Genomic DNA, 15,805 nt, shown 5'->3' with positions numbered 1-15,805 from the left:
AAATGAGAAACATTTGCCAAAACATCCAGACTCCTGGCCCTAAAACAAGTAACAGTCTAAGACAATTAACTAGAGACCTTATTGGATCCCCTGTGAAAGCTCTTATTAATTGTTCCTACCATGATTTGGCAGACAGGTGTTTCAGGCACGTGCAGACACCAATTCAACAAAATACCCCTTATTCTGGTGCAGGCACCTTATTATCATGTGTAAATGGTGCCTGCATTGTCAGTAGTTGCCATGGATGCCTATTGAATACCTGGACTGATATGGCATTGTGCATCCTTCTGGCTGATTTTCAATGTCACAGAGCAGTGCTGGATGATTTTGCCTCCTGTAAAATCTTGTCTTTACACTCTTTAAAAATAGCATATCAGTACCTTCATTTGCAGCAGTTCAGTACAAACCAGACTGAAAGCATGTTATGAGGTTTTGTTGCAATACAGTGTGACTAGTCAAGTACGATGCTTTAGTCAATTTGATGACTTCAATAAAATAAATGTCAACAGATGATTATCTTATTTCTATCTGCATTTAATGGAACATCATTTTTTTTACCTAAAAGACTTACTTTTACAAATCAACATGTTTCCCTTATAATTATGCCACAACATTTTGAAGGAAAATTCTCTAAAGTTAGGTTTACGGAGCCACTTTAACAAGATCATCAATGAAGATAACAGCTTGTCACTGACTGCTGTGTTTTTGTTGCTATGGTGATCTTCCTCAAGGTCTACTAAGGGAAGATGTTGCGTCTCTTAAAAACATTCTTCACATAATTGAGTAATATTAAGTTTTCATATGAGAATTAGCTTTCATTTTACGATGAATTTTATTTGAAAATCTTTGTAACTTTCTGATAGGCTGACGAGATGATCTGGTTATGCATTCAGCGCTACAAGACCTGTTTAATGTGAGGTGATTACAGTATTCAGCTTGTTGCCATTGATGCCAATTACCACGATTTCCACAAGCAATTATTGCACCCTTACATTTATGTTATTAGTTTGATGATGCAAACACTGATTTCTGTGGGGTGGTACTTAGTTGCCCCACACTACATCATGTGCTACCTCAGTGGATCTGTCATAAATTTTTTTTGAATTGTAAACCAGGGGAGAGCGCGAACACAGTCCCCCACTACCATAAATTTTGCAGTCGAGTATCCCGCATTCGGGGACATTGCAGGCATCAGCGCACCCGAAGTGCAATGGGATAACCTCGTCCTGGGAGAACAACCTGCATGACCATTATTTCTCCCCTGCCAGGTAAGTATATAGCCTTTGTTTCCCGACCTTGCCTTGGCAGAACCATGCTCATGGTCTCTCCCTTGCCAGGTAAGTATCACTGATAAGAACAGATACTACACTTGATCTTAGCCAAAAGGCCGAGAAGCGATGTGGATCTGTCATACACATACTGTCTGCATTTGCTTGTTAATTTGCCTTTAGTGGCAATTTAAGATGACAAATCAGGATACATTGTAACAATTGAACCAATTAGCTGATCACGCCAGAAGTTAGTTCCTTGATTCGCATAAGTTACTATCAACAATAACATCAATAGAAAAAGAGTAAGAAGCTTAGGTCCACAAAGGACAATTTTACTTTATAGTGCATGAGGTGCTCAAGAGAATTATAGCCATTTTTAGCATAGGAGGTGATTTTTGAGTGAATGCAGCATTATTACTGAAATCAAAAGGACTTGCACGTCTGGAAATCATTCAATAATAAACACAGGCCATGCATGCCTGCCACCTGTCTGCTTTCCATGCCGACTGCAGCCTTTACAAGCCCCATTCCCACCACCCTTATATGTGGCTAGTATAGTGGAATTGAAATTCTTTGTCAGTCCCTGCCCTGCACTCCCTCAGCCAAGTGATTACTGCAATATGCAGGTTCCTCTCCTCTCTTCATGTACATAGAGCATTAAAGGCAATTGTCACCTCTTCAGTTGACAACTCTCTCAGGATTGTGAGCTCCTGCGTCTAACATACAAAACTGATAATCTGTGCTGTTAGCACTAGCAGTGGTGAAAAACAGAGGAGGCAGGGTCAGTGCAATACATTAATCACCAGAATCAGGTAGTAACAGGCAGGGATCAATAGATGGAATGGGGAGAGTGGATGGCAAGGGGAAAGAGTAAGTGTACCGCAACATGACAGGAGGGAGCAGGAAAGCTAGCAATGGTGAGCAGAGGAAGAGAGAGTGAAAATTAATGAAAAAGGAGTTTATTAGGTGAAGGATGTTTGGAGATGAACTGCACCGTCTTTGGGAAATGGGTCTGGAAAGATGATATCATCCTTATGAAGTGGAGGTGATAGGTCTTATGCATGAGAGTGACTGTTGAAAACATTTAAAAGTTCACTTGCTGCTCTCATGTAATTAAAAATGCATAAAAAGAGATATGAGATGAATGGTACATGGGCATGAGGTTAGAAATACATGGCTGGATTCTACGGGCCACCCAAGGGCAGGAAAGCAGACAGGTGGACCTGTGAAATAGGGCGCTGTGCCATCGGTGGTGTGTCCTCAGTGGTGGGGGAGGTGTTGGGAGTGCCACCCGCCCTTGGGCCAATTGAGGCCCTTAAGTGGGCAATTAATGCTCCAATTTAATGGGCAGCACGAGAGGCCTACTCCCAACTTGAAGCCCAGCAGGTTTGACTCTGTGGGCTGGTGGCCAGTCAAAAGGGAGGAGGGGTTTCCTCATTTCAGTGCCACTGGTGCCATTTGGAGGGCCCCACCAATCACAGATTTCTCCCCTTGTGTCTACCCTCCCCCACTGTCCAATATAGCCCCACAAACCCCCTTGTAAGGGCCTGCCAACCTGGTCTTGGTGAGATCCCGGATTTAGCTATATGTCCGGGTTCATCGCCGAATGCCTCCTCGATTCCCTTAGTGCAGTAGCGGCAGTGGCTACCATTCTCAGTACTGCTGGCCTAAAATTGGCTGGTAGCTCTATGAGGTGGGACTCCCTTCTGGGAATGGTGGAAGTCTTGCCCTCCTCCTATTAACGACCCATCGAGCACAGAATGGAAGGGGGGAAAGCAGGCCATGCAGAGGCAGATCCAACATTTCTGTTGGGTGGCAGGGAGCCCGCCCTCAACATTAAAACCAGCCCATAGGAACAGGGCTGGGCCATCTACCCCCTCAAGTGAATTGTGAGGAGAGTTATTTGTCTATTTGAACTGCAAACACTTTAATTAATGGAAGAAAAACTATTTTAAAGGCAAAGGCCTGGTGATTTACTGGAAACCACTTGATGGAGGAGCTTTATGTTTTGAACTTGTTGTTTTGAACTCAATTGGGAATGAACTGAGAAGGGGAAAGCTGAAGGGCTCGCGCTCTCCTTGCCTTGCTTGAAATACAGTTTGGATATCAATATCCAGCTAGGAATTCTCATCTCAGGGGAACCTGTCTGTATTTGGAAACCTGAGAGGCTGAGACAAGAAGGTTTGATCTGACTCTATTTTCCTCCACACTGAAGCTCCATTGGCGAGAACCTCTAGACATCTACAGGGACTAGTGACACGTCTTCGCACAAGGGCGCACCAAATTGACAGGTTCAAAGCCCTACGAACATTTATCCTTTTTATAAAGTTTGTTCTTCAGCCACCCACCTCTGCAGAGACCCTATTTGCGTGTATGGTGTGTGTGGGTGTGTATGTGCATGTGCGCGCGTGCACGTGTGTGCACACGCATGTTGGGGAATTTTAAAATAGATAGTTACACTTCAAGATTTCAAATTGTGTGTAAACCAGTTCTTGCAACTTCTTTTAAAAAAGAAGTTTTGTTTTACAATAAATCAATCATCCTTAATTTAATTTATTGCCTATTAATTTATAGTCTAGTTAAAGTCTCTTTTATTCTGGGTCTAACAGTAGCAAAGGTAAACAATTGGCAATTTTGGTAAGTGAACTAAGCATTTATGCTAATGGTACAACCTGTGGGGTAGTAGGGCTAGATAAACTGTGCACAATTCAAATCAGGGTCATGACCTGGTGAGAATATCATAGACGCACCTGAGCAAGCTGAGAATGTCTGTGACAACCAAGACCGCTCACACTTGGAGGACTATAGGAGGCCAGATTGATGCTGAGCCTCTGGAGTCATCACCATCATGACAACTGCAGCTGGAGGTAATGGAACGTTTGGTGGCACTTCCAGAGGCTAGGCATACCCAAGCATTTAATGAAATAACCACAGACATGGGAGCAAAGTTAGAGCTCATGGGATAAAAGGGACAATAGCAACATGGTTGACTGAGTGGCAGGAAGCAGAGACCAGTGGTAAACAATTGTTTCAAGTGGAAGATGAAATTTAATGTAGAGAAGTGTGAATTCATGCAGACAGACAAAATAAAATAAAGGGTACAATTCCAAAGTGGGTGCAGGAGCAGAGGGATTTGTGTCAATATGCGCATAAGCCATTGTAGATGGCAGGACAGGTTGATATAATAAAGCATATTGGCAGCCTTTATCAATAGGGGCATTGAATACAAAAGCAAGGAAATTATGTTGAACCTGCATTAAACACTGCTTCAGCCTCAACTGGAGTATTGCGTCCAGTTCTGGGCACCACACTTTATGAAGGATGTGAAGGCATTAGAAAGAGTGCAGGAAAGATTCACAAGAATGGTTCCAGGGATGAGGAACTTCAGTTACGTGGACGGATTGGAGAAGCTGGGGCTGTTCTCCTTGGAAAAAGAAGGTTAAGAGGAGGTTTAACAGAGGTATAACAGAGGTATTCAAAATCATAAGGGGTTTGGACAGGCTAGGTAGGGAGAAACTGTTCCAATTGGTGGGAGGATCGAGAACCAGAGGGCACAGATTTAAGATAATTTGCAAAAGAAGAAATGGTGACATGAGGAAAAACTTTTCACGGAGCGAGTGGGTAGGATCTGAAATGCACTGTCTGAGAGTGTGATGGAGGCAGGGTAAATTGAAATATTCAAAAGGGGATTGGGTCATTAGCTAAAAAGGAAAACATTTGCAGGGCTACAGGGAGAAGGCAGGGGGGGTGTCACTAAGTGAATTGCTCCTTCAAAGGGCCGACAGACATGACGGGTTGAATTGCCTCCTTCTATGCTGGAACCATTCTATGATTCTATGCACGGATGATGGAGGAGTCGATCCAAGCCATGAGTGCTGGCCTGTCTCTGGTGTGTGCTCGCCTGGCTTCCTGCAGGGAGAGATTGGTGACCCTCATAAAGAGCAATATCCAGCATACCATTCAGTAGAGGCTGGAGATGCACGCAGACCTACATACCATTGTCTTGTCCATGGGCTCAAAGCAGCAGTGGCAAGGCAAGGGGGAAGTAAGTCATCTGGTTTCCCCAAAAGGTCCCTATGCATCTCAGGTCAACAGGAGGTACAAGTGTGCCTCACATGGGAGGAGGAATGGCTGCCTTCTGCTTCTTAGGCTCCTCTCAGGAAGCTCTGAATGTGGACAGTGGTTCCTCAGCCCTCTGCCTGTAGCTCCAGTCTCTACCTGTGCAGGGGCCCCTCAATGTGCTGGGGTCCTCCATGTAGTATAAAGTGTTAACAGATACGTTATGCTAATGTATGAAGTAAATGATGATGTAGCACTGACACTAGTCAGTCATGTGTTAGACTCTTGAGAGAGAGGTTAGAATCATGACTAGGCGCTACATGCCTACTCTTTAACTTGTTTAGATGCAGTACTAATAAGCAAGTGTTAAACAGACACCAGAGTATGTCTACAGTCTAAGAACCAAGTCCCACGCCTAGACCCCAAGACAGAAGGACCCAATCTTAGAACACGCAGTGGCAGCAATGGAGACGTCGATGTAAAAAGAGACATCGGTGTTAACGAAGGAACCACAGAGTGAAGAAACCTTTGAAAGCAGCTTGAGAGATTTCAACAGAAGAAGGCAGCACACTGAGGAGAAGTAACGATGACCTTACCTAATTAGCGGTCCCTGCCCTTGCCTCGCCTATTTGACTGCCTCGAGGACCCGCGGAGATGCCAGCATTGGGAGTTATGGACACGCCATTTTCTCCAGTACCGAGCTGCATCAGATCTTCACAAAAAAGAGCCAAAGCTCCAAATTAGTTCTTTTCTTTATGCAGTAGGTCCAGTAGCAGATGATGTTGGTGGAGGGCAGGAGTCCATCATGGATTTTGAAACCATTATTAAAGCCTTTGATGCCTATTTTAGCCTGAAACAAAATTTAGAAATTGAAAGAGCACACTTTAACCAGTGCTCGCAAAGACCTCAGGAAATCGATTGAATTATTTCTAACCGGCCTATTGTCGTGGGTGTCCGGGATGAAAAGCTCTCCGACTTCCTGCAGACCAAAGACAATCTTATGTTGGATCAAGTGGTCCAGTATGTGAGGCAGTCTGAGCCTCGAGCATTTAATTGGACTATAATTCATGGCGAACTGAGTCTTCCATGGATTGGGTTGGCCCACAGGCAGTGGCCCCAGCCACATGGAACCCCGCTAAACCAGCTGAAAGAGCAGGAAACTCCATGCCAGCAACCATTTTAAGATGCTTGCGTTGTGACGCGAAAACCCAGCGTAGATGCCAGGACTGCCCAGGAGGGACTGTGGAATGCTTCCAATGTGGCGAAACTGGACATTTCAAGTGTTCCTGCAAATCCATCAATTTTAATTGAAGTCGCAGACCAGCAACTATTTATGAAACACATTCCTTCCAAAAAATGTAAAATTCAGAAAACAAAGACCCTACAGAATTCCTAGGGGAAGTAAATAGTCTTAATCAAGACTACTGGCAGCTATTGTCCAAGTTCAAGGCTTTGATACTTCTTTTAAAATTGATACTGAAGCTGCTATTAACATATAAACAGACGGCTGGCTTCAGCCATGACCCGTTATCCATCAGACATAAAGTTCCAAGGTCCAGGCAGCAATGACCATCCAATCAAAGGCAGGATTATTGATCCTCTTAGTTACAAGGGGCAACAGGTCGTTGAATCTCTCTAAGCTCTTCACAATCAGTGTATATTGTTTTTGAGTGGTGATGTGACACACTTCTAGGAGTCCTAGAAAAACAGATGATGCTCATCTTTTAAATGACTCGCTGTCCTTCATGCATCAGTCTTCTTTTATTTAGAAGCAGTTGAAACTCAGCCTTCAGAAGCTGAGGAAGTTTATACACTCAGCAGTAAGTTCTTTTCTTTCACAGAGGCACTATCCACTAGACAAAGGGCAGACAAGGAAGTCGTGAATTTCTCAGTTTTTCATGAGGTAATGCCAAAGGCGGAAGATCAGAAAGCACTTCAGCAGACGGTGACCATCCCCATGAAGACCTGCTGGACCTGAATTGGCTCTTCCTAGAGAGTGATGAGGAAGGATCCCTTACTGTACTGAGTGATCTCTTAGAGGTTGAACTCCGAGAGCATGATTCGTCTTTTCCATTGTTGCATGCATCTTATGAAGTCTCTGCTGTCTTTTTAGAAGAATTAGCTGTGCTGTTAGTGACAGAGCAGCATTCAGATCATAATTCCACTGAATCTACCCACTTATTGTTTACTTTATCTCCTGTTGTTCATGAAGAGTCTTCCAGAGAGAATGCTTTGCCGGAGTCCAGGTCAGAGTCCATAGAGGATCACACTGCTAAAGATTTGGCACCTTGCCAGGGTGAAAGTCAATTGGCACCTATATGTCAGCCCTGTCTGAAAGTTTTCTCCTCTTCAGAGCTGGAGGTTAGCACAGAAGCTGCGGTAGAATCTTTAGCACCTCTGAAACTGCAGAACCCTCTACAGCAACCTTGTCCTAGAATTGATTGTGTACAGGAAGTTCCTCTCATTACAGAAGATAAGGCTGTCTTGTTTCCATATTCCCAGCAATTCTTCCCATTGCTCACAGTTGAGCAACCTCATATAGAGAGAAGTGTGGCCCTCTTACCACTGCCTACAGAAAGCAGACGGTCCTCCCGAAAAGTTATTTGGAAATCATCTCTTCTTTTCCTGACCGCCTTACAGGAAGCTGCAGAGGTGTAGTGCTGGCGGAGCGCACTGGAGGTGGCAGAGGGCAGGCCAGGCCTAGGGCCCCAGGCCTCACATTGTTGCTGCTGTATGTCTCTGAGTCAATGTGCAGCAGCAACAGCAGTAACCCTCCTGTACAGCTCCCTGACTGCAAAAAAAATACAGACCTTACAACTCCCTGCACACAGCTTTCTCATGAACAGGCATTTCAGGGTCTTTGAAGCTCAAGGTTCCCAGGATCTCAAGCAACATCAATATCCCCAAACACCTTGCTGCGTTTGCCTACTGAACATTAGGCTGTGGTGGCCTGAGGGTGCGAAATGCAGTATAGTGTTTGCGTTCCCTGCTGGCAGCTTTACATGGAATTTACATCACACAAACAGGCCATTTGGCCCACCTCATCTATGTTGGTGTTTATATTCCACAGAAGCCTCCTCCCACCCTTCTTGATCACACTGTTAGGGTAACCATCAGCTTCTTTCTTCGTCATGTGTTTATCAAGTTCCTTGAATGTATCTATGCTAGAATTATGGAGTGGTTACAGCACAGAAGGAGGCCCTTCAGCATATTGTCTGTGTGTCAGTTCTCTGCAACAGCCACTCAGCTAGTCCCCTGCTCCCCCTTTTCCCTGTAGCCCTGTAAAATCTTTTCTCTTCAGGTAATTATCCAGTTCCCTTTGGAAAACCGTAATTGAATCTGTCTCTGTCACACATTCAGGCAGTGCATCCCAGATCCAAACCACTTGTTGCTTAAAGGAGCTTTTCCTTATATTGCCTTTGGTTCTTTTATTAATCACCTTAGGGTTCTCAACCTTCTGACAATGGGAACAGTTTCTTCCCATTTACTCTATCCAGACCCCTCACGATTTTGAACACGTCTAACACATCTCCTTTCAACCTTCTCTTCTCTGAGAACAGCCCAGCTTCGCCAATCTATCCACATAACTGAAGTCTCTCATCCTCAGAACCATTCTCATAAATCTTTTCTACACCCTTTCTGAAACCTTCACATCCTTCCATTGAGGTTGAATCAGTGTTTTATGAAGGTTCATAACTTCCTTGCTTTTATACTCTGTGCCTCTATTTATAAAACCCAGGATTCAGTATAATTTATTAACTGCTTTCTCAACCTGTCCTGCCATCTTCAATGACCTATACGCATACACACCCAGGTCTCTCTGCTGCTGCATTTCCTTTAGAATTGTACCCTTTACTTTATGTCACTTCTCCTCGTTCTTCCGACAAAAATATATCACTTCACACTTCTCTACATTAAATTTAATCCGGCACATGTCTGCCCATTCCACCAGCCTGTCAATATCCTCTTGAAGCCTATCACTATCCTCCTCACAGTTCACAATACTTCCAAGTCATGCATCACCTTCGAATTTTGAAATTATGCCCAGTACACCAGGTCTAAGTTATAAATATAATTCAAGAAAAGCAGTGTTCCCTCTATATACCATCCCCCAGTAAGTAGAAGTAAGTAAAGTGTTCTATAATTCATGTGATTTCTGGTCTTGAAATTCCAGCTATTCCAGAAGGCCAAAAATCTGTTTCATGCCGGCGTGAAATCACAGTGGGATCATCTGATGGTGTCCGCCATGGTGGAACGCCAATCCCGCTGGAGGCTGGCGTGAACCCCCTTTGCATCCTGCTAATCGGATGCAAAATAAGGCCCGGCCGGAATCATCCCCCCATGGAAGATTTACCGTTATGCTGGCAGGAAAACACACCAGCCCAGAACATGCCTGGACAAGTGTGACATGCAGGAGTCAGGACTTAGCTTTAGGCCCTTGGTCAGGTCACGGACATCCGAGGAGAAGATGATGCTGGAGCACTACTGCTACCAGACACTGGAGGAAAGTCCATTACACGCTGGGTGGATTCTCATGGACGTGGCTCTGCTGCCGAAGCAGCTCTCGGAAGATGGGAGGTCTCTGTTAATGTCTCGGGTCTGCTTTGGAACATCATGGTCTTGGCCATGGGCTGCTATGGATGATCGGCGGCTGGGTGGGCGTGGAGGAAAGTCCAGCTGTGGGTGGGAGAGGAAGGTCGAGGCTTGACTGGGAGAGGAAGGTGTACTGGGATGGGTGGGAGAGGAAGGTGTACAGGGATGGTTGGGAGAGGAAGGTGTACAGGGATGGGTGGGAGAGGAAGGCATACAGGGATGGGTGGGAGAGGAAGGCGTACAGGGATGGGTGGGAAAGGAAGATGTACAGGGATGGGTGGGAGAGGAAGGGGTACAGGGATGGGTGGGAGGGGAAGGTGTACAGGGATGAGTGGGAGAGGAAGGTGTATTGGGATGGATGGGAGAGGAAGGTCTACAGGGGTGGGTGGGAGAGGAAGGTGTACTGGGATGGGTGGGAGAGGAAGGTCTAGGCTTGACTGGGAGAGGAAGGTGTACAGGGATGGGTGAGGTTGGGAAGAGGGTGGATGAAGTTGTTGGGGGCGGTGAGGTTGGAACAGGGAAGGAGTGAGTTAGGGGGGAGGGGAGGGTGTAACGGGGAGAACGCGGCAAGCGAGGAGGTGGGTGTAAAGGGGGAGGTAGGTGTAAGGAAAGGATTTTGGAGGGAGGAAGGAGTTTGGAGTGAGGAAAGAGTTTGGAGGGGGGAAGGAATGGAGGTGGGAAGGACCCCGGGGGGAGTGGAAGGAGTTCGAAAAGTGAAAGACGTTCAGGGAGTAAGGAGTTCAGAGTGGGAGAAGGGAGTGAGGGGTGGGAAGTCCAGGTGAAAGTGGAGTCAATGACTGCTTCCTGGGGACCAAACTGAGGGTGTCATGGTAGGAGGGAATGGTGAGTATGAGAGGGGGCAGAGTGAACCGGAAGGGTGGGAGGGTGAGGGGGTGATGGTAGCAGTAGAAGGGACGACGAGGGTGGCAACTCTATGGCAACAGTGGGGACTTGGAGCAGACACGAATCCTGGGGGTGGGAAGGAGGAGGTCAGGGAGGTTAATGTGGATGGGGGTGGGATTCTCAGGAAGGTAGGGAATGTGCATGTTCACCAGGGAATTTTGGAAAGAAAAGGGCTCTGGCTGGTAGGAGACAGTGGGGAGGTGGAAGGTGATGCCGGGGTGGGGGGTCAACAGTGATGGGAGAAAGGACACAGGTGACTGAGGGAAGGGAAAGAAGGTGGGGTACGGGTGGGCTGAAGACATACTTAACAACCACTATGCTTCTAAAATCGAATATGAGCGGAACCTCTTGTTGGACGGGCACAAATGCTGCATGGGAGTGCGGTTAGTGGGTGGGCGGAGATGCAGGTCAGCTCAGATGGACAACTGGAAGAGAACCCCAGCAGGCAGCATTGAAAATGCTCGGGTCATTGAGATGAGTGTGATAGAGGAAGGCTCCGTCTGTGTGCGAGAGTGCTTGCATGAGGCTCTGAAAGGCCCTGCCACACACACACTTCTCCCTCCAGAATCACTCGTGGTCCGGCTGTGTGCAGCTGAACTGCTGGTGGGGGGGGGCGGGCGGTGGGGGGGACTCACGAAGTCTGTAAATGAAGCTGAAACCCACCATTACACATTATTCAGTGAAAGTGAATATATTTTCAGATTATAAAGTGACAAAATGTGTTCACCCATGGAACTACTTGTGCTCAGGAACTCTTAACTTTTCTAGGCCTAGCACTTCTTCTAGGTGCTGCCCTGACATCCGCAGGAGGGGTGGAGACAGCCTGTGCAATGGTTGGCCCTCTTGCCCTTGAGGGCCCTGGCTTGCTTTGGCTGTCCTCCTGTGGGCCAGCTGCTCCCTCTGTGGTGACAGAGGATGAGGTTGAGGGGGTCACAGGCAAAGGGGACTCAGAGGAAGAGGACAGCCTCAGATTCCTAAGTGGATGACCCAGGGGTGTCCAGCTGCCGCTTCACTTCCCTTTGGGTACCCGTGTGCCCGGCCTGACTCCTTGAGGGGAAGAAGCACCTAGAGGGGTATTGCAGTGCCCTGTTTCCCTCTTGTGTTGCCTCTGCAGGAACTCACCCATGGCTACCAAGATAAAGTGCAGGTCTGTGTGCGTCTCCATGTTCTGCTGAACCAGGGTCGCCATGGCATCCACCATCTTTCCCATGGAGAACTCCAGACGCGCACATGTGAGTACCACTTCATCAGAGAGCAGGCAGACGCACTCCTCCATCTCGTGACCCACTCTGTTGAGGGCTTCCAACAGCTCTGTGGGATGTTCCCCCACCTTCTGCTGAGTCTCCGGGATGAAGTGGAAGGCTGAATCCAGAGGCTTGTCATCTGACTCGGACAGCACAACGGTCCTCCAAGTGCCAGGGAGCTTGGCTAAGCCTGCCTCCTCCTGCTACAGATGGGTGTCCATGTAATGACCACCAGATTCCGAACCTGAGCCCACTCTAGATCTAGGTCCCACCGAGGTGTGTGTCTAAGCGCAGTGACAGGTCTTCAGTGCTGCTTATCTGCAGCTCATCAACGGAGGAGGTGTCCTCTTGGCTGGAGGTGAGCAACTGGCTGGAGCTGAGGGACTGGCTGGCTGAGGGTGTTGGTCCCTTGGCAGAGCTCCCTGTGAAGCAAAGTAGAGATGATTAGTGCATGGCAGCAGAGTCAAAACCAGGAGAGAGAGTACTCACAGTTGTGATGACAGACCGATGATAGGTTGCAGAATCCTCACATGGGTGTTAGCCGTCGTCCTCACTGTCGCCGCAGGCACTGCCCCTGTCCTCACCAGTCAGGGCGATGGCACACTCTTCAAAGTGAGTGAGAAACCTAATGTGGGCCACTCCACCTCTGGTCTGGGACCTCTCCCTGCTGATGTGAGCAGGCTTCTCCTGCATGAAAACAGATGGAGAGAGTGTGAACAGGACACATGGCACTGAGTGAAATGTTTGTGTGGTGACCGGAGTCATGGATGGGATGAGGACGCAAGCTCCAGAGGGTATGAGCCTGATGGAGATGTGAGTGTGTGTGTGAGAGTTAGTGGTGTTGTCACTTGAGGTGTGAGATCCCTGTGTATGTGTGATGGGTTTGTGAGTGTGTGAGTTGAGAATGATGAGGTACCCTGGTGGAACGGATGAGAGTGTTCATCCTCTTCCTGTACTGGATGGCTGACCTCCTCTGTGTTCCGGTGGCACTCATCGTCACTGCCACCACCTCCCAGGCCAGATTGGTGACTCTGGTGAACCTCCTGTGCCCAGAGAGAGGGTAGAGGATATCGTCATGGCCTTCCACTGCACCCAGCAGGCACCCAGAGAGGTGTCACTTAATCTGGGGGCTGCCGTCATCTTTGCTTTCATGGCCATCTGTCTCCTGGAGCAATCCTAGTCCGTAGATATGAAGTAGGCTGCGCTCTGGTGAGCTTTAAATATGGCTCCCAGAGTGAAGGAGCGCTGAGGTGACGACGTTGCAGGCAAATCTGAGCTCGCCCGCCAGCAATCCGGTGTGTTCCCCATGAATGCATAATTAATGAGGCAGGACGCGCTGGGAATGGGACGATGCAGCGCGAAAACCCTTCATGGCTGCCGGTGGGTAAAATGTCCTTTTTCCCGCTTGCTACTGCACTTTGTGCAAATCTGGGATGATTCCGTCCTAATGATTCAAAATACCACATGGTTCAAAATAAAATACCTACCGCCACTAATATTTTTCACTTAAAAAGCACAGTTTTACTGATGTGTGGGGACTCAAATGATTAATACATAGGAAAACAACTTAACAGTGGATTTAGAAACGATATGACCAACACATTTTGTCAGAGCTTCGGCTCCTCAAAATTTGGCACTACACCCCTGGGAACTTGGTCATTTTTACCTTTGTCGTCTAAGTTCATTGAAATCTCAGATCTTCAATGCCTTCTCAGTCTTTGATACAGCAGTGGATGATACAGATGTGACAATCCTTCCTAGAGATGAAGATAATTCCTCTTCTGAAGCTTCTTCCTTTGAGGGAGCATCGGCTCCCTCAGGGTATCCTGCGTTCTTCTCCTGTAGTCCCAGAGGTTCCAAAGATCGATTCTCTTCAGTCTTCTCTTTTGAATCAGTCTCTTGTTGAAAAGTCTTCATTGTCCTTGCAGCCTACATTCAGCTTCCCAGCTTTGCTGACAGAAATGATGCTAGAGTGTTGTCCTACTCTGCATATGATGATGTCTCACCTGATGCAGAAGAAAGCTTTCATGTTTCCAAGATGTGTTGCTGATGAAAGAGATATGTCGAACCTTTTTGTCTTGTGCGCATCGGGACACTTTGCAAGAATACCAGTATAAGGGAAAAACAACAGTTTATACTGTATGAGAAGAAAGTGCTGATTGGCTGGCAAGTGGACTCTGATTGAAAACTCCATGGCACTCCATGACTCCGTGGCAATGCCTTTACCAATCAGTAGTTGTGAAAAGGGGAGTTACAGAAAGGCAATGTTAAAGACATAGGCCGGAATTTTCCAACCCTGTTAGTGTTGAGCGTAATGGCAGGTGGTGTACAGGCAAGTCGCTTTTTCCCCGCTGGCTTTCTATGCAGATCTGAGTGAAGGGCTCAGTGCGGGTCAGATCAGAGGGGGGATGATGGTCAAGGCAGCACAGGCTGAAGGGAGCACTCAAGCACACGCTGGAGGGGGGGGCGGGCAGTGTGAGGGAAGTAGCCATGCACTTGGAAAAGCTTGTCAAAAGTGAGCATTCTTTCACAGCTGAGACTACCAAATGCTCCACAACTTTTCACCCCTCCGATGCAGACTGAAAATAAATGTGCGTTTTAGGGGGCAGCAGAGCACTTGGCCAACTGGGCAAGTTGTAGAATATCCAGCAAAAGGTAGTCAGGGTGCAGTCACTGGTGGAGGCCTTTCAGAGTCTTTATTAATGTTTTGACCAGTATCCATCATGGTTCAAGCTAACAGCGCAGCCTTGCAGTGTGGTTTAGGAGAATGTCTGTGCATGAGTTGAGAGCACAGCCTGCAATCCAATGGCCAAAGCTGCCGCCAATTGGTCAAGTGGAGTCAGGTGGAGGTGGGTGGGGTTTTGGACTACAGTGCACTACACACTGACCATCCAAGTGCTGGCCGGCAACCCTCCTGCAAGCGTGAAGAGGCCTTCAGACTTAACCAAGAGAGGTTCTTTGAACACATATGCTAACCCACATGTCTCTCTCTTTGATCTGGCAAGAAAAGAAAATCAGGATCATGGAGCCTGGTGATTTAGTGGTATGCCTCATGGCTTACAGACACCAGAGAAGATGAAGAAAAGAGTGGTTGAGGTGCCTGGCTTGACACTTGTAGGAGCACCTTCAAGGTGAAGGGGTGGCCGGGCCTAGTGCACATGCAGCTGAAGACCCACAGTGAGCCATCGCTCATGGGTGCCTCGCTAGACCCAGGGTCTATAGACAGGGTCTGTCATTTCTGCAAATGACTGAGAACCAATGTTGCCGAAGACTGAGCATGTCAATGGAATTGGCCAGTCACATGCAACCTGCTGCAGGCTTTGGTGCACAGAGACATGAAGGGCATCTGCTGCCAGTGGGCATGGAAGTGACCACGGTGCTCAATATTTTACACCAGTGGCATCTTCGAGGGCTCTGCAGGTGACCTATGCAGTATCTTGCAAGCCTCCACGCACAAGTGTAACCAGGAGGTCACAACGCCACCTTTGCAAAGGCACAGAACTTTGTGCATTTCTACCGGGATCAGGAAAACCAGGAAGCAAGAGCGCTGGGATTTGTGCAGATTTCAGGTTTTCCACGGGTGCAGAGTGCCATTGACTGCACTTACATTGTGCTTAGATCTCCGTGGCAACAAGCAGTCAAACTACATCAACCGCAAGGACTTCCGCTTGCCTACTTGGAAATATATCGCCGTTCCTTCATTGTCGCTGGGTCAATATCCTGGAAGTCCCTTCC

At 47.4% G+C, this 15,805-nt stretch overlaps 1 non-coding gene and 1 pseudogene across 1 annotated transcript; both read right to left on the bottom strand.

The window, feature by feature from the left end:
• Positions 1 to 1,112: 1,112 nt before the first annotated feature.
• On the bottom strand, positions 1,113 to 1,276 carry LOC144680116 (U1 spliceosomal RNA). Its single transcript, XR_013576490.1, has one exon. It is a non-coding gene; the product is annotated as a U1 spliceosomal RNA (small nuclear RNA).
• A 40-nt stretch (positions 1,277 to 1,316) lies between these two features.
• On the bottom strand, positions 1,317 to 1,399 carry LOC144680120 (U2 spliceosomal RNA; annotated as a pseudogene).
• Between the last annotated feature and the right edge of the window lie 14,406 nt (positions 1,400 to 15,805).

The sequence above is a fragment of the Cetorhinus maximus genome, chromosome 4 (genome assembly GCF_964194155.1).
Source record: "Cetorhinus maximus chromosome 4, sCetMax3.hap1.1, whole genome shotgun sequence".
NCBI lineage: Eukaryota > Metazoa > Chordata > Chondrichthyes > Lamniformes > Cetorhinidae > Cetorhinus > Cetorhinus maximus.
The sequence above is the reverse complement of the archived record's forward strand: the minus strand, read 5'-3'. Positions and strand labels throughout refer to the sequence as shown.